Raw genomic sequence first — 19,460 nt, 5'->3', positions numbered from 1 at the left:
GTTCAAACATCTTCATAAACCAGGTATAGATTAGAAAGTCCAATTGTTAAGGACATAATTGAAAATCCATCTCTATAACCAATTTCATCTTAGCTCTGTAGCCCTATGTATGCTTAGCAGTAGAGAAGGTGGTCCAATTCAACAATTATTTCCAGCTAAGTTCAAAATCATTTAATTGCATTCCTATTTAAAGATACTTCTTCAGGCTTATTCCTCATTCTTGTTCAGAAATTATGTCAATGCAGCTGTGGGGAGAAAGGGCATATCCACATCTTTCTATGCATAACTGCTGGTGCCTAGGGATTTGTTGTTTTAGCACAGTCATTGACCAATAATGACTCCATTATATGACATGAGTTTTTCCTGCAGATGTCCCCTAACCTCCCTTGTAGCATCCCAGTATCCATGGTCCTACAGATATTTGGACAAATTTCTCTATACCAGGGACTGACAAACGACAGCCCTTAGGGCAAATACAGTCTGCAGGCATGATTTTGTATGATCCAAGAACTAAGAATGGTTTTTACATTTTTAAAGAGTTATAGCAGAAGAAAGAGGAAGAGGAGAAGTAGAAGAAGGAAAAGGAGGTGGTGGTGGAAAAGGAGGAGGGGTTAGGAGAGAAGGAGGGGAAAAAGAATATGTGACAGAGATCACATATGGCCTGCAAAGCCTAAAATACTTACTATCTGGCTCTTTAGAGGAAGTTTTCAACCCTTTCTCTACATACAGATTTCATGAGTTGGCCTACATTTCTCTTTGACGCAGTCACTTTCTTCCATCTGCCCATCTTCCAGAGTTGATACTCTGGTACCCAATAATCAGGTGTTAACCACCTGGGTTCATTGGGAGTTTGAGTCTTCTTGATGTCAAGCTCAGTGGTGTGATTAATTCAGGGTCATATTGACCCTCTCTAGCCTATCAAGACTTCTTTACCCTCTTCATCCACCTCTTATGCCCTGGCAGTTCTGGATGGGTCTAAGATCGGTTGCTCAACAAACTCTAAACATGAAGCTGGTGTCAGCTCTCTCAAGTCTTATGGAAGAGTCTGTTGCCCACCCCCCCACCAGAGGAGAGGAGCATCGTTCGTTTCTCTATCTCCCCCCCATCAGTACTTCAATACAGGAGTGTCTAAAATTACTCAAGAATCCCTTGAAAGGACAAACCCACAAAGCTGGAGACTGAGTATCCTCAACACAATTCCTCAAAAATTTCTGATTATGCAAGCATATTTTGACAAAAGACAGGTAATACCAAGTTACCCATTTATTCTTTGTACCTGTGTGAAAGAATCAGGCAAGAAGGCAAATCATATGAGAAATATCCTCAGGCTTGCTACAATTGTAACAAGGGGGAAAAGAGATATTCAATATATTAGTTTTAGATTCTGATGATTTATATATTTATATTTATTTAGTGTTACTTGAACATTATATTTGGTAACTGACTTAGAAATATTAGAACTTAAGAGACAATGAACCAATTAATTGTCCCCTTCCTCTAATTCAGTAACAAGAGGAAGATAGTCCAGTAAGCAGCAGAACCTCACAGTTACCTGCTACATTAGTCACCCATCTTAGAAGAATGCCTGGATCATTATACAAGTAAGTATTTAGAAAAGGAGGTATCATCTAACAAAAATATCAAATTTTTTGGCATTGGCCTAGGGGCTAGGTAGCAAGAAAATAAACTTTGGAGGCTGAAAGAATAACAATCCATGTTATACAGTGGTGAAACATTTGGCTAAGTGGTCACCTGTGACACTTGGAAAGTATGTAATGTATTTTCTTGATAAACTTGCATTTCTGAGGGAAAAGTTTGGAAGAGAGAATTTTAATTACCATTGGTTATATTTGTCAACAAACAAGAAATAGATTAACTCATTTAACTTGGGGAAAGAGTTGGCTGGTTTAAAAGAAAGAATGAAAGGGAACAGAGAGGATCCAGGAAGTCTAGGACTTGCAGGGTTGAGAAGGGAAATACTTCTCAACTCCAACTGGTAAAAGATAAAAATGAGAAGCCTTTTGATACAAAAAAAAAAAAAAAAGGCTTATTAAAATTTAGCCTTACAGCAAGAACCAAATCAAAGGCATGGCTAAAACTGAAAACTTCTGAATGGTTTCTGTTATCAGAAAGCATAGATCTAGTTAAGGTTATGGCATCCACTACATCATTTAAAGAGGACAAAATGACTCAGTGAAAACAGACAAAGGCTATGATTCTCCCACCAAATCCTCATAGGTTCAAGCTGTGCACTTAATTGAACTTAGCCCAGTCTTGAAAATTATTGTGGACGTCTACTGGCACATGCTGATGAATGAAATCAAATGGATGAGAACCCAATTAAATACGTAGTTTTAGTCCAAAGAAACCACAAGACTAGACCAAAATTTGATGATTATTTGAAACTTAAAATGATTCTTGGCCCAAAAGCATAAGCTGAGAAAGTTTCTTAATCTCTAAGGCAGATATATTCTCTAACCCTCTCCTGAACTATACCACAGAAGATAAGGGAGAAAGGAGAAACTTCCCAAGGCCTAAGCCAAGGACCTTGGAAAACAGTGAACTTGGAAGTCCTTCCCACAAAGCAAAATTGAGTCCTAATTAGATATATCTGGGACTTCCCTGGTGGTCCAGTGGTAAAGAATCCGCCTTCCAAAGCAGGGGACGTGGGTTCGATCCCTGGTCAGGGAACTAAGATCCCACATGCGGGGCAGCTAAGCCCGGGAGCCACAACTACTGAGCTCACGAGTCTCAACTAGAGAACCTGCATACTGCAAACTACAGAGCCCACGAGCTCTGGAGCCCACTTGCCACAACTACGGAGCTCATGCGCCCTGGAGCCCACGCACCACAACTAGAGAAGAGAAAACCCACCACAACTAGGGAGAAGCCCATGCGCCGCAACGGAAGATCCCGCATGACTCAGCGAAGATCCCGCGTGCCACAACTAAGACTCGATGCAGCCAAAATAAATAAACAATAAATCTTAAAAAAAAAAAAAATCTTCCACCCACAGCATAAAGGATCCTGACAACACATTCCCGGGGTGATCTTAAAATTGACTTCCCGTTCTTTCCCAATCTGAACAGGATTATTTGTTTCAGTTATCATTCCTTTATTCCACCAATGTATACTGGGTGTGTGAGAAACTAATAATTTGTCATCTTAATTCGCAGGTTTCCAGATAATGAAGGACCACACCTGGACCTGATGTAAAGAATTCTATTTATTACTTAGAGATGCTGGGCTTTGAGTCTGATGCACTGATTTTAAGTGACTTTTGGATTGTATCTCTCCAGAAAGGTGGAATGGGTTTTGGCGGCAGGAAAGAAAGTGGTAACCTGCATATCTGATGGCCAGAAAGGCAGATAATAGTGATTTTTGCTGACTATTTGCATCTTGCTTATTTCTCATAAAATGGCAGGATTGTACTTCCTGGACCTCTTGGAAATGGGTAAGGCCGCATGGCCAACTCCTGGCCAAGCGTTTATTTGCTGGTGCTAAACGCTTCAGAATTTCCTCTTTCCCTTTGTCTTAGCAACCAGCAATGCTGAGGTGGTGGCTGATCTGACAGTCCCTGAGTTACTGTAAAAAGCGGAGCCCCTCTGCTGGTCCACAGTTGACATAGTTACTTCTCTCTCAGGTACGCTGCCTGTTTAAACCATAAAGATATGGAAAATGTGTGATACGGAAACATGATCTAATCTATCTCGACTGGTAAAAGAACCAATCACCACCATTTTCCTCTCAGTACACTTTCACCAAAAACCATGAAATTATGGGTTCCTAATGTAAGTAAAGGAACTTAAATTTGTTTTTCCAAAGAAGTGTGCAGGATGTGAAATTGATAAGAAATGAATATCTAGAATGTACAATAAAAAGACAGGAACACCAAAGGAAAAAAGTTGTACAAAGTATATACAAGCGGGCTTCCCTGGTGGCACAGTGGTTGAGAGTCCGCCTGCCGATGCAGGGGACACGATGCATTCGTGCCCCGGTCCGGGAGGATCCCACATGTCGCGGAGCGGCTGGGCCCGTGAGCCATGGCCACTGGGCCTGCGCGTCCGGAGCCTGTGCTCCGCAACGGGAGAGGCCACAACAGTGAGAGGCCCGCGTACCGCAAAAAAAAAATAAATAAATAAAAGTATATACAAGCTATTTACAGAAAATTCAAATGCTAGCAACTGTATAACAAGGTACTCAGACTCATTAGTAATCAAAGGAATGTAAATTAAGGAAAGATATTATTTACACCTGTTAGCCTGGAAATAGAAAGTTGGAAAATTGTCAAGTATTGGCAAGAAAGTGAGAATATGGGGACCCTCAAGAATGGATGATGGGAAAGTGACTAGTGAAGCCTTTCGAGAGGACAACTGGTTACAACATAGTCAAATTAAAAATCATTAAAACTAGTTCTGGGTGTAAAAGGTATGAAACAGTGTAAGATAGATTGAGATGAACCATTTCTATAAATTAATATATGTATGCAGAACAGTACACATTTTATAAGAACACATTCAAAAATATAGACAGTAAATCGATTACAATGTTTACCAATGACAGCAGAGGGCTTTGGGAATAAAGAATGAGGATGAAGGGAAATAATAAAAGCTTTAATGATAATGAGGCACAACCTGATTACCACCACCATCCACAGTAGAGATCTCCCCCTAAATAAGTAACTTTGTTACTTACCTCATCCCAACCAAAAGTGTGTTATGTAAAGGGAGCAAATAATTTTTTGAGTAGTTGTCATATGGCCAGTGATTGTAAGCCATAGAAAGATACCCTTGAGTACAAGTAAATGCCAATGACCATAGTTGAATCATTTTATAACCTTTAGACTAGTATACTGATACAATGTTTAACAATTAGTTCAGAAGCAGGGAGTAGGGGCTGGATTTGTAGGGTTTTCTGATTTTGAGATGTAAATATTGCTATCACAGTTGATTTCAAACTATCAAGGATTTAACAAACAGATGGCAAAACTCCTGAAAATTTAACAATTGGTCCTCACAAGCTGGTAGGAGCATGTTCTAAGCAGTACCTTTGAGACTCCAGAATTAAAGTACAAGACCCACTGATTTAAATGTAGATCTTGCCAAGAATGGCACATAAAATAAACACTTAGAGGTTTTCTGTCCATAAACTTGTAGAAAGCAACACATTTCACCCACATTCAATCTTTAATATGAGCTAATGGGAACTTCTTCCATTTTTCAATTTGAAATGTTTAATTATTGTAAAATCACAGGCCACAATATTTAATGGGGTCTAGCCACAGCTAGACCTGAATCAAAAAGCCTAAAGCTTGGGTGGTGTATTTTGTTCCTTCCTACAGGGAACAAAGTACAGCAGTGGTATGTTCTTACCACTTGAACAAAAGACCTTAGCTCAGGTTAGGAATACAGAGCGTCTGGACCTACCATCTCACAAAGGCTTTCTATTTCTCCCAAAACATTGATCTGTCACCTAACAAGTCTGCTTACCCATTCAACAGCATGAGTATGCCAATCTGTTCCATTTCCAACGTCCAGTTTTCTTCTTGTTCCTCTTGTTTGGCAGACTCTGTTCTTCAACCAAGGTAGGAAAAGTTACACAGTTTCTTAGAATCCCAGTCTCCTCTACCATAAGGTGAGAATTAATTGAGAACCGTGCAGCCTCCTCAGAGTTTTATGGAGATTAGATTTGGAAGTGTCAGTACAGCTCTTGGCACATGGTACACACTGGCATGTCAGTTTCCTTTTCGTCTTTCTTCCCATGTCCTCACCCAGTTTTGTGGACTAAAAAAACAGCAAAAAATGAGCAACATTAGTTTCTGACCTAGCTTTCTTCTTCGTTAATACCCTGTTTCCTCCTCAAGGACATTTTTTGCACATACCTTTGCAAAATCTGACATTTATCATTTGAACTCTGCTCTGAAACTCCCATTTCATCAAATACATGATGGCCTCTCCAGTCACCACGAAATTGTTACAGAATCTACTTATCCAGATTTCACTCTCTAGACTCAAGCAGCTGAAACTTACAATATTCCTCATGAAAGGTTAGGAACTGTAGATTTAGCTGAGGTTCTCAACAAGGGAGGTACTGTAGGCTAGGGTACATCTTGGAAATGTGGGAGCATTTTTGCTTTTCTGACAACTGGGGACAGACACAGAGGCTCAGGCATTTAGTGGTTAGGAGCAAAGAATGTTAGATATTCTAAACAGAAAGGACAATCCCACACATGGAGTATCTTCCTGAACATGGTTTTAATATCCCAGAGTGCCAAACCCACTATAAGTACAAACTAATGATACTTCAGTAGATGAGATACTAAAAAGATTTTTTCATATACTTATGCAAAAAGTCAACATAATTTAAGAGAAGGATGTTATAGAGAGAAAAGCTTAAATGGGATAGAGACTATTTTAAAACTATTGAATAGTTTACTATCTACTTTCTATCTACTCAATGTTATATAGCATTTTAAAATGCATATTAGTTAAAAAGGATTTCAGTGTAGAAATGCAATTATTGCAAAAACAACAAGGCAGATTGCAAATATATGATAGCTTTGGGACTCCTTTTGCGACTTCATGCCAAATATTATAAAACTAGCAGAACACTACATTTCATTATAAAAATATTTTTTAAATTTCACATTCTTATCATCTCACATTATTTCTTTGTAGTATAGGGACAAACACTTATATTGGGAAACTAGCATTGGAATTATTTGGGGGTTGCCTGTTTTCAGCTCTTACTACAATATTGTCCCTTATGGCTCATCACATAATTTCTCTACAGCCTTTATTTTTTATTGGAGTAGAATTGCTTTGCAATGTTGTGTTAGTTTCTGCTGTACAATGAAGTGAATCAGCTATATGTATACCTATATCCCCTCCCTCTTGGACCTTCCTCCCACCTCCCCCCCCATCCCACCCATCTAGGTTGTCACAGAGCACCGAGCTGAGCTCCCTGTGCTATACAGCAGGTTCCCACTAGCTATCTATTTTACACATGGTAGTGTATTTATATCAAACCTAATCTCCCAATTCATCCCACCCTATCCTTCCCTCTCTGTGTCCACATGTCCGTTCTCTATGTCTACATCTCTATTCTTGCCCTGCAAATAGGTTCATCTGTACCATTTTTCTAGATTCCACATATATGCATTAATATATGATATTTGTTTTTCTCTTTCTGGTATACTTCGTTCCTTTTTATGGCTGAGTAATATTCCATAGTATATATGTACCACATCTTCTTTATCCATTCATCTGTCGTTGGACATTTATGTTGTTTCCATGTCCTGGCTATTGTAAATAGCAATGAACATTAGGGTACATTAGGGTACATTAGGGTACATGTAGCCTCTTATTTATAGTTTCTTTCCAATCTATTCTATAGTCCTTATTGCTTATGGAAGAATATAGCCTCCCAGGCTGTTTTAGCTGAGACTGAACATATGTTCCAACATGTAATGGGATTTCAAAATGGCAGGAGACATGTACTTTGTCACTAACACTCTATGTCACAATATATGAAAATTTTTTTTACATCTTTATTGGAGTATAATTGCTTTACAATGGTGTGTTAGTTTCTGCTTTATAACAAAGTGAATCAGTTATACATACACATATGTTCCCTACAATATATGAAATTTTAACACCATACTTGTAATACTGAGTTCATTTGCAAGATTCATATCTCACCATTGCTTTCATTTCAACAGTCTGTATTTTTTTAAAATTAAAAAAAAAACAGTTTGTAATTTATCTTGGCATATTAGTCCTACTTCAACTGGGGTTGTTCCTCCTCATTACATATAAATAAGTTCTCTTTCAATTATGCACAAGAGTAATACTAGATTTTATTCTAGTGTCCACTCATACCAATGCTTCAATTTCCCTGTGTGTCTTGTATGGAGTGACTTCTGATCTTCTCACCTATTCAGGAAGAAAGTACTAATACCTGATACTTCATTGTCTTTTAATATATTTATGACTGAACATTTACATGCTTGAATATCTAATTTTTAAAATTTCTCCTGTATTTAACAATCAATTATATTGATTTTTTAAAACTATGCAGTTAGGTTATATTACTGATTCATTTTATTTTGGCATAGAAAAGAAGGCATTACAAACATTTGTTGTAAGGGTACACTGGGTCTAATAGAGCTGAGAATCATGGATTCCAGGGAATGTTTACAAACATGGGCTCTCCTGGGTCTTGAAGAAAATTCCTTAGCAGTGAGGCCAATCCTTATTCTGTGAGGAGGAGGCAAAGTCTATGGTTATCAGTGTCTTTGAAGAGTATCATTTCCTTTCATTAATCCTTCTGCATTCATTAAAAAGAATGAAATAATACCATTTGCAGCAACATGAATGGACCTGGCGATTATCATACTAAGTAAGGTAAATCAGACAGAGAAAGACAAATATCATACGATATCACGTATATGAAGAATCTTAAAAAAATGATACAAATGGACTTATTTACAAAGCAGAAACAGACTCACAGATTCAGAAATGAATTTATGGTTACCGGGGGGGAAGGGTGTGGGGGAGGGATAGATTGGGAGTTTGGGATTGACATGTACACACTGCTATATTTAAAACAGATAAACAACAAGGACCTAATATACAGCACAAGGAATTTACAGATCAGCAAGGGAAGGAAGCTAGAATGATCCATATGGTAATAGATAAGAGTTTGAGACAACAATATAAACTCAAGTTTAGCTTAATTATAGATATAGATGGCTACATATAAAAATATTTCTAGATATGTACATGCAAGTTTTAGTGTATGAGTTAGCATAACACATATTTCTTTGATCTGTTGGCTAAAATAGTTGATTCTAGGACTGAGGCAGAAAATCAGCCTGAACTTAAGAATAAAAGGTAAAACTGTGAAACTTTTAGAGAAAAAAATATTAGAGAAAATCTTTAATAACCAGAGCTGGGCAAAAGTTCTGAGATTTGACACTAAAAGTATGATCCATAATCATACTTATAAACTTGACATCATCAAAATTTAAACTTTTACTTTGTGAAAGACCTTGTTAGGAGAATGAAAAGGAAAACTATAGATTGAGAGAAAATATTTGTAAGCCACATATCTGGTAAAGAACTAGTATCTAAAGTATATGAAGCTCTTCCAAAGCTCAAAAGTAAAAAAGCAAAGAATCCAAAAGAAAATAGACAAAAGGCATGAGGAGACATTGTACCTAAGAAGATATTTAGATAGCAAATAAGCACATGAAAAGATGTTCAACATCACTGTACCTAAGAAGATATTTAGATAGCAAATAAGCACATGAAAAGATGTTCAACAACACTAGACATTATGGAAATGCAAATTAAAACTACAGTGAGATAATCACTACACAACTATCATAAAAATTTTAATTAAAAAATTAAATAAAGGGCTTCCCTGGTGGCACAGTGGTTGAGAGTCCGCCAGCTGATGCAGGGGACACGGGTTCGTGCCCCGGTCCGGGAAGATCCCACATGCCGCAGAGCGGCTAGGCCCGTGAGCCATGGACGCTGAGCCTGTGCGTCTGGAGCCTGTGCTCCGCAACGGGAGAGGCCACAACAGTGAGAGGCCCGCGTACCGAAAAAAAAAAAATTAAATAAAAATGATAAAAAATTTTAAATGAAAATTAAAATATTTTAAAAGTAATGACAACCCCAAACACTAGTGAGGATGTGGAGAAACTGAATCACTCATACATTGCTGAGGGGAATGCAAAACGGCACAGCCAGTCCAGAAAACATCATGGCAATTCTTTAAAAACTAAACATGCAACTACCGTATAATTCAACAACTGCACCCCTGAGCATTTACCCCAGAGAAATGAAAACTTATGTTCACACAAAAACCTGTAATATTCATAGCAGTTTCATTTGTAATAGTCAAAAATTGGAAACAACACAGCTATCCTTCAATGGGCGAATGGTTAAACAAACTGTGGTACATCTATACCAACTACTCAGCAAAAAAAAAAAAAAAAAAAAGTACCAACTATACATAGTTGTTGAACCATACACAACTGAGGATGAATCTCCAGAGAATTATGCTGAGTTTAAATAACCAGTTCCAAAAGGCTACATATTGTTTCATTCTATTTATGTAACATCCTTTAAATGACAAATTATGTAAACAGAGAACAGTTTTGCAGATGCTAGTGGTTAAGTGAGGTGTGAGGGAGGTGGATATGGCTACAAAAGTTCAACATGAGAGATCCCTGTGGTGATGTATCTTGACTATGTCAATGTCAATATCCTGATGCTATTGCACATAGTTTTGCAAGACGATACCATTGGAGTATACTAGGTAAAGGGGACAAAGGATCTCTCTGGATTATTTCTTATGACTGCATGTGAATCTTCGACTATCTTAAAAGTTGAATTCAATTTAAAAATCTAATTGAGAATCAGGGCAATGGAGAAGCTTTATTGTATATCCAAATAATTCTGTTAGAGGCTGCTATATTATCCAAGTACTCTGGACGAAGCATGGTAATGTTCACTTTGTAGTGGAAAGACTATGGGCTTTGTCATTAGAGACCTTGGATGAGATATAGCTTACCACATATCAGCTGTGTGACCTTGGACAGTCTGACCTTCAGTGTCCTCATCTATAAAACACTAGATTCCTTTTAAGCCTTAAGCAAGGTAGTGTCTAAATTAGATACATAAAACACTGTATACTTAAAACCCTTGGCACTGTGTCTAACCACACAGTAAGTACTCAAACGCTAGCTATCATGAAGGAGAAAGAATCAGAACATTTGTTTAGCAAGCAACTGTTTCCCTGTCCCTGTGTTAAACTTGACAAGGGATTATTAGATTATAAAACAACATATAAAAGAGACATAGAACCCCAACTAAGCAAACATATGTTAACAGAAGTGTATATGTGATTTTTTAAAAATTGTCTAATAAATTTTCCTCATTTTTAAAGAGTGTATGATTACAGAGACTGGAAAAATTAAAAAAGAAACACAGATAATGCAATCATCATTACAGAATAACATGACTAACCTTATTTTTATATGCATATATTTTTAGAACACTGATATTATGCTGCTTATATACAATTTTCAAATCTACTTTTTGATTGCATGCGTATTTTTCCATGTCATCAAATATCTTAAAACATCTTTTTCAATGTTGCCTAAATTAGAGCCTATATATACAATGGAATATTAACTATGTACCAACGGACATGTTAGTTGATTCCAATTTTTTTCTACTGTAAAAACTAACAGAAAAATTCTAGTTACATAAAACTTTGTCTAAGTTGACTATTGATAAAGGAATGCTTCCTATAGAGGGGATATTAAGAAAAAGAATATACAGGTACCACCCCCCTTTTTGAAAGTTTGCTTTACGCCACTTCATTTTTACAAATTACCCACATTAGTACCTGTTTTCACTAATGGAAGGAAATCCAAAGAGGATTTGGGGTTTTACCAAAAAAAGGCAAAAAGAAAAAATTGCATTCAGCATTTGTTTTGCAGTGGGCTATTATAAAGGCAATGTGTGCCTCAAGCAGTGAGAGTGGCCCCGCCAAACTCCTTCCCCAGGAACTACACTCAGCATCTCAGCATCATGCTGCCATAGCTTTGAACTGTTTCTGTGAGCATCTGTGCTTTATCTTGATTTACTTTGTGCATCCGTTAGCAAAATGTGTCCTAAGATAATTGCTTCTTTGCTTTCCACCATTTCGGCTTACGAAAAGTTTCATAGGAATGCTCTGCTTTCAGGTAGTGGGAGAAATTTGTACTCTAAAATTCTTGATTTGCGTGACAAATCCTTCTGAAAGGAATGAAGCAGGATTTTTAAGAAGATGCTTTTTTGGAAGTAAGTATTTGTTCCACTTGAATTAGTTTCACTCTGATCAACGTATATTATGCTTTTTAAAGTAGAAGTAATAGAAACTTTGGAAGAAAGTGAAAACACCTCAGAATCTATTACAACCAAAGAAAAGAATGTCAAATACATTGTGAAAAGTATGCCAGATATTGGGAAGGTTTATTTCAAAGCAGTTAGAGCATTCAAATGCCAGACAGTCTATTATTGTGAAAGACAGTTCAGGCCTGCAACGGAGGCTCAAACTAAACTCTGGAATCATTTAGGAAGTGACAGAGGAAAGAAAAAAGGGAAATATATACATAAATTCAACAGCTCAAATTATAGTTTCAGGGAACAGGCATATAATCAAAAAACAAGAAAGGACTGCATCGGGAAGTTGAAATTAAGTTTTCAAAAGAAAAAGCAATAGACAGGGTAGACCCCACTACTTGAAGAATAGGATTAAAAAATCATCCAGTGAAAAGAGGCAGAACTGCTTAATTTTGGTTATGTTTCTTCTTTATAAAGGAGAAAAAGTCTTTATTGTATGGTAGAACAATATTGATAGAAAGTTAAAGCCCAAGATGGCTACAGCAAAGTGATAACTGAGGGAGGAAACTTCACATCGCAAAATGTCACAGGGTAGTGTAGTTAATCCAACAAGCAGTATTTCATGAAAAGGAAGGGTGTTCTGCATTTTTACCCATAGCAACATGATGCAAGATAGAAGCAGTAACGTTACTTTCCCCAGAGGATGATATAGCTACTAGCTGCATTTCAGATTCAACTGTAGAGATTTTAAACATGTACATGTACAGCTGCCTTTCAAATGCAGTAAATCAAAACATCCTTATTGGTTGGAAATGGGCATCTGCATAGCAGCAGCATAACTGCTGCTCAGTGAGTGAACTAGTTTTTAGCAGATTAGGGTCACCAACCCTATATATTTAAGAAGATTCTCAACAAATGTTACTTTTATAATCTAAAATGTTCATCCTTAATTACCTTGACTTTATAGCCGGAAACTGCCAATGACAAATTGGTATTATAAAATGTCTTATTGATGTATATTGAAAGGTTATCTTAAGACTCAGATAAGTTCAATTAATTTCTCAGACTAAAAGAATCTCCTCTCTAGTTTTGTAGCCTTAATTAACGTCAAACATAGGTGTCCTACTTCCCCTCTCTCCAAGACACTTAGAATTGATCTCTAATCAAGATATAACTATCCAAACAGATCTTTCTGGATTCATGGTATTTTCCATTATTATTTTAAGCTTTCATCCCAGTAGTTTATGCTAAAACAAATTAAAAGAACTACCCCCCATTTCTACATACATATTCTCTCTTTGATCAGAAGTGAGACAGAGACCATGGAGAAAGCAGTCCACTTTATTCTATGCTAGTCTGACTACAAAAACAAAGGGAATATAAGAAAGATAAAGGTGTGATCCTACCAATCTTCAAGAAAGACAGGCCCAAGTCCAAATATTAGATTCAGTACAACTCAAGGTAAACCTATTGCTTTAACAAATCCATAATGAAAAGCATGGACTGGTAGGAAAACTGTTTTTCTAATTTCAATGGATGTTTGTTTTCTCTTTAAAATTGTGTAGATTTCTTAAGTTACCAGGCTATGCAAATTGTCACAGGCAAAATCAAATTTATAAATAAATGATATCTATTGCTACACAAGACTAAAATAAGAATTTTATATTTAGCGATAGGTCAAAGCTAAGTTTCCAATAAGGATTTCATTAGTGATAGAGCTTTGTACTGAGTTTTGCTAGTCCCTAAGCCAATTTATTTTAAATGGCGGATTTTCTTATCTTCCCAACTCATTTTAGTTTGGAAAAACTGCCTTCACTCTGATACCTCTGAGTTCTCCAAACAATATCACAAATTAGCTAGCTCTTCATGTATAAATCACATAGAGATTAAACAAACTCAGGGGTAATTTGACACTCAGCCATAACACGTATTTTGGTTGGTCTCATCTATTTCCCTCTTGCTTCTTCTGTTACTTTGCATTTTAACCACTGTGAAGAGAGAGACTGAATATTTTAATCCATTTTATTATCTAACATTTGTCATTTATTTTTTGGTAATATTTTTAAAGGGAGATATAAGATATATGTCCTTCAGGACAAAGTCCTGTCATTCTTCCCCGTTCTCTTATAGTTTTCTTACTGTGGTAAACACTGCACTTGAATACACTGAGAAGGTCCTTAAGAAGTCATTAGTTACCTATTAGGGCCATTTAATTACCTTTGGATGAGAACTCTGTTCCCTAATTCCCAGTTTAGAAAGGCCATTTCAGGAAGCAAGTTAGGATTTTATTATTTTGGAATTAAATATCAGACTATAGTTGAAATGTTTATCAACCACCTCAGAAAAAGGACGAATCTTGAAATAGCTCCCTGTAGTTTGTTTATTTGGATAATTCCTGGTTTTCATCAACCTGGATTTAATTCAGATGAGGGAGAAGAGAAAACTCTTAACTCTGACTACCCTGAGATCATCATGTTGTAAGAAAGCCAAGCCACATGGAGAGGCCATGTGTAGGAACTCTTGTTGGACCTCCTAATCCTCACACCATCCCAGCCGAGGTGCCTGTCATGAGTGAATTAGCCTTCGGAGGAATCCAGTCCTCAACCATGGAGTCACCCTAGTCTTCCAGTCTTCCTAGCTGAGGCCTCAAACATTACAGAGCAAAGACAAGACATGCTTGTTATGCTCTGTTTGAGTTCCTGGACCAATCTACTATCACAAGAATATTCAGAGAGCATTACTTGATATAAATATTTTACTGAGCAAGAGACAAACCTTTTGCAACAGGGAGACTTCAAAACCAAAAGTAACACGAAGCTCAGGTCTCAGCAGTTACACCTCAATTTACAAAGAATGAATGAAAGAGTTCAGGTGACCCTTGAACCACCCTAGGGTTAGGAACACCAACCTCCAGCACAGTTCAGCATCCTTGGATTCAACCAACTGCAGATCATGTAGTACTATAGGATTTACTATTGAAAAAATACACATATAAGTGGACCCAAACAGTTCAAACCCATGTTATTCAAGGGTCAACTGTAGATTGTTTTCTATTGTGACTGGTTACTAGAAACTTACATTCCTTTTAGGGTAATAGCACTGTATAAGTTTACTAATTTGTAGCCTATTGGCTAGGAAGCTGTAAGGTCACACAGACATGAAGAAAGCTTAAGTTTTGTTTAAGGTCAGAGTCAGCATTTCAGGGAAATCAGCACAGCTTATTTTGGTTATGTGATATGAGTGTTTGATTTAGGGGTATAGTCAAACTATGGCCTCCATTTTGGTTTTTCTTTAACACTACAGATATAATAGAATGGTGTCTTGTGCTGCAAAATTTTGCTGTACGTTGTTATGCAAAAATAGTAACTAGAACACTGATTAAGCTGTGGGGGTCATGAAAATGAGCAGAATTGACCAGAGGCTCCAACAGCTGTGCTCTGAAAAACCACTACATGTTTGGACAGAGGCAACACACCCAAGGGCTGCTTCCAGGCAATGACTGAGTTCTGTAGGAGACATGGGCCTCCTTGGATGGGTGATTTTGACTGGACTTCCTTGACGGCCTTGTTGAGCCTTCCTTAGACTGTAAAGGCATGCTTCCACTCAACCTTCCTTCCATCTATTCCTCATTCACATTCAGACTTGCCCACGGTCTGACTGCTCTTCCAGCCTTTTCCATCTCCCTCATCATTTTTTCTCATACAGGCATTTTCTCTAATATAATCCTTTTACATTTAACCCAGTCTTGGTGTCTGATTTCAGAGGACCCAGACAAACACCAGTAGTACTAGAAGTGGTCCGAAAAAACACACAGTAAGATGGGGGTTTGGTACTGGCTTATCCACCACCAGGCAGACAGAGGACACCATCCTCCTTGGTAGGTGGATCACACACTTTCTGGCAAAAGATAGTGGCTAAATTGCTCTATTTTAGTGACCTCTCACCAGTGCATTCTTGATGGCTTTGGTGAATGCTCTCTGGAAAATGTTCCAGTGGAGGTGAATGCTGCAACAGGTAGGGATGATACTGGCATTTGAAAAAAATTGGGGGGAACAATGCTTACAGAGATAGAGGGGTTGGCTGGTTACTGCTAAGTTGCATAGATACTTTACAGAAGGATAATGAGAGATGAGGGCTGTAAACATCACTCAGAAACTAAATAGAAGAGCCAGAAAGCCTTGGTGGTAGCTTACTAAGAGGTCTGTCTCTTGCTAGGAGGGTAGACACAGTTGAGCAGCAGGCTGAAGACTTGATTATTAAAGTTCCAGAGCTCCAGAAACATTTTAATTCTCAGCCAAGGCAGGTCAGTTGTGAAGGTCAGGGCCCTGGTGGGGAAAACCTGGAACCCTGAAACTGGGTAGGGACATCTGAGTGGATGTCCTGAGGATGTTGATTCTGAAACCTTCCAGACCCTCTGGGACTGCAGAGGTAGCATAACCCTCCCCAGTAAGAACAAGCCCAGCATGGCAAAACTTTCACCCTGACAAGGCATTAGGTGATATACACATGGGCTACCCCTACTATCTCTCCTGGCTGCCAGGACAATAAACAGGGTTAAATCTCAGCTTAACCCAGCTGAAGATGGGCTGGGCCTTATAAGGAAGGAAAGAGACTATACAGCTAAAGAACTATATGAATCACCTGGGATATATTAGCAGGAGCAGGAAATTATTGCTGGAAGTGGATTTTGCAATGCTTGATCAATGGGGACAAAATGTACATCTGAATAAGCCAGAATTCATGGACTTAGAGACACTTTATCAAGACCCAGGATTTAACGCCCGAGCAAGGACCCCAGAGGGTAGGTAAACTAGCAGCTGGGGTAGCTCCTAAAAGCCCGGCTAATTCTCAAAGAGGTTACCCTAACAGAAGGCAAGTGAAGGAATTAAGTAGCTGAGGAAAGAGGGCATGTGGTATGGACATGTAAGGCCAAAAGACCCACCAGAAGATTGAGTTCTGTAGGAGGGCACAAAGAGCACACCATTTACCAACACCATCAGGAATGCACTGGTGAGAGCGGCACCAGCACCACTATGAAATTCTGTGATGGCTTTCCTCTACAAGCCAGGGATGTTGATACTAGAGGCAGTTGCATAGCTAGGCTGGTTGCCATCCATGGAGATGAAGGGGCTTTAAGTAATAGAGGACAGATGGCAGCACTTGTCTATCAGGAGCCAGGAGGCTGTAATTATCATAATGACTGGCAAGGCCAGAGGGCAGCCAAGGCTGCTTGACCTGCAGGGATTTGTAAAAATGGTTAACAGAGCATGGTGTCTCTAGAGGCAAAACATATGGGCAGCTAACAAGGTGTTGCTTAATATTACAACCAAATAAAGAACAGAGGAGCAGGATGCTGAAAGTGACCGACCAACCAAGTCACAATCGCTTACTCAGTTCCCAGACCAGATGCTCACATCTGTAACCCTCTGACTTAAGAAGGGGCTGGGGGTCCAGGAGGAAGGACTCTGTTACACCATGGCAAGCATGTACCATGACAACAGAGTGCCTGTACGTGTGATTCAAGTTGATACAACTGGCGGGTGGAGTAATCTCCACATTGTCTCTGGCCTCTGGAGTGAGAGCTGTCATAGTGGGGACAGTCATATGGAAACCTCTGAAATTGCCTCCCAAAATAATAAAAAAAAAAAACATTATCATATCCCATGGAGGGGTGTGGCAAAGATGAGTACCAGCATTAAATAAATATCAGAAGGATGCAGGAATGGTGGATTCTATCATATCTCAATTTAATTTGATAATCTGGCCCCTCCAAAAAGCCAAATAGCTCTTGGAGAATGATTGTAGACTGTCACAACGTCAACCAAGGTGTATCCTAGATTGTAGCTATCGTACTAGGCATGGTATGCTTGATAGAGCAAATTAATATGGCATCAGGTACACATACACAGCCATTAATCTAGTGAATGTATTCTAATCAATCCCAGTCAGGAAAGAGAACCAGAAAGTTTGCATTCGTGTGGATGGACAACAATATTCATTTAAAATTTTCCCTCAGGGCTATGTTAACTCTCCTGTCCTTTGTCATAGTCCAAAGAGATCTAGACCTTCAGGACATGCCACAGAACATCACACCTATCCATTATATCCATGATATAATACTGATTGAGCAGGAACAACAGGTGGTTGGTAGGCTGGAGGCCATGGTAAAATGCATGCACTCTAGAGGGTGAGAGTTCAAAGATTCAGGTGCCAGTCCCTTCAGTGAAGTTTTAAGAATCCAGTGATCATAGGTATGCTGGGACATGCTCCAAAGTAGAAGACAAATCACTGTATCTTGCATTCCCTACACAAAGAAGGAAGCAATACACGTGGAAGGTCTCTTCAGCTTCTGGAGGAAACCTAGGAATATTCACCCTGCCCATATACAGGGTGATACAAAAGGCTGCCAGCTTTGACTGAGGTCCTTGGACTGCATGGCAGTGAGGAGTGAACACTTCCATACACAGTTTCTTCCCTTTATTCTTCACTTGGGTCTCTCTTGTGCCAAGATCTGACTGTTGACCCAGCCTTTGCCAGCTCCCTTCCCATTTTCCATCCCAGGTATATAGCTTAATAAATGAGATTGCATGTCTAATCACATTTTGGCCTCTGATTCTTGGAAGACTCAAACTAACACAAATGCTTTAGAGAAAAGTCACCTAAAGAATAAGAAATCACTTCCATCTTTAAAGAGAGGCTCTAGAGGAAAGAAAAGGAAGGAACCAAATTTACTGAGTGAAGAGAGGATGGTCACATGGGGTAGGAAACAATGAGAGTATGTGTAGCCGTTTTCATCATTCCACCATCTCAGTCTCAACTGAAAAGAAACCAGAACCATCATCTGGTGTGAGGAAGAGTTAATCAGGGCATGACTTTGGTGGTGTTGACTACAAAGCCAGACAAAGGCAGAAGAGATATAGGATCCAATCAGCCATTGTTAAAACATCATTAAGATTGGTGGCTCAGTCAGACAAGAAGACTGTTAAATAGATATTTCAACCATGTAGCTAAGGATTAGTGAAAGAAGTTAGTTACTACCGTGTAGAGAGTTGCAATCTCAAATCAGAGGGAAGTAATTTAACTAACTTTAATTTAGTAATTTAAGGGTTGAACTGGAACCTATTTGAAATAAACCTAGTATGAAAACTATGGGTTTAATATTTTCCTTATTGTGGTGACTCTAAAAAAGGCTCAAAATATGTCTCATTTTAGGAAGAACCATCCTGGCCATATGCAGCCACTGGGTCTTGAGTTCTAGTCAGATCTCAAGTCTGTAGGGGATCAGAATATAACACACAAAAATATGCCACTTCAGCATAAGGATTATTTTGAGCTGAAGACAGTTGAGAAATAGAAGATGCCAAAAAAAAAAAAAAAAAAAAAAAAAAAAAAAAAAGCACTCTGCCCTCCCCCACATTTGCCTAAAACAAACTTAGACTCGTAAATCACTGGAGACTCTTACCAGCCCAGAGACAGCGCTAAGAGGAATCTACATAACATGCTTTACCAAAACAACCCTTATCTTCCATGGGTTCCCCCATATATTTACCTTGGAAG

General features: G+C 38.4%; 1 protein-coding gene across 1 annotated transcript in view; it reads right to left on the bottom strand.

Moving 5' to 3' along the window:
• The window catches only part of HHLA2 (HHLA2 member of B7 family), a 152,254-nt gene that overhangs the window by 123,636 nt on the left and 9,158 nt on the right, over positions 1–19,460 (bottom strand). Inside the window, exon 2 of the mRNA XM_060099827.1 lies at positions 5,490–5,783. The gene's annotated coding sequence lies outside the window, so the exon portion shown is untranslated. The remainder of the gene's footprint in view (positions 1–5,489; positions 5,784–19,460) is intronic.

The sequence above is a fragment of the Mesoplodon densirostris genome, chromosome 5 (genome assembly GCF_025265405.1).
Source record: "Mesoplodon densirostris isolate mMesDen1 chromosome 5, mMesDen1 primary haplotype, whole genome shotgun sequence".
Taxonomy (NCBI): domain Eukaryota; kingdom Metazoa; phylum Chordata; class Mammalia; order Artiodactyla; family Ziphiidae; genus Mesoplodon; species Mesoplodon densirostris.
This window is presented reverse-complemented; position numbering and strand designations above follow the sequence as displayed.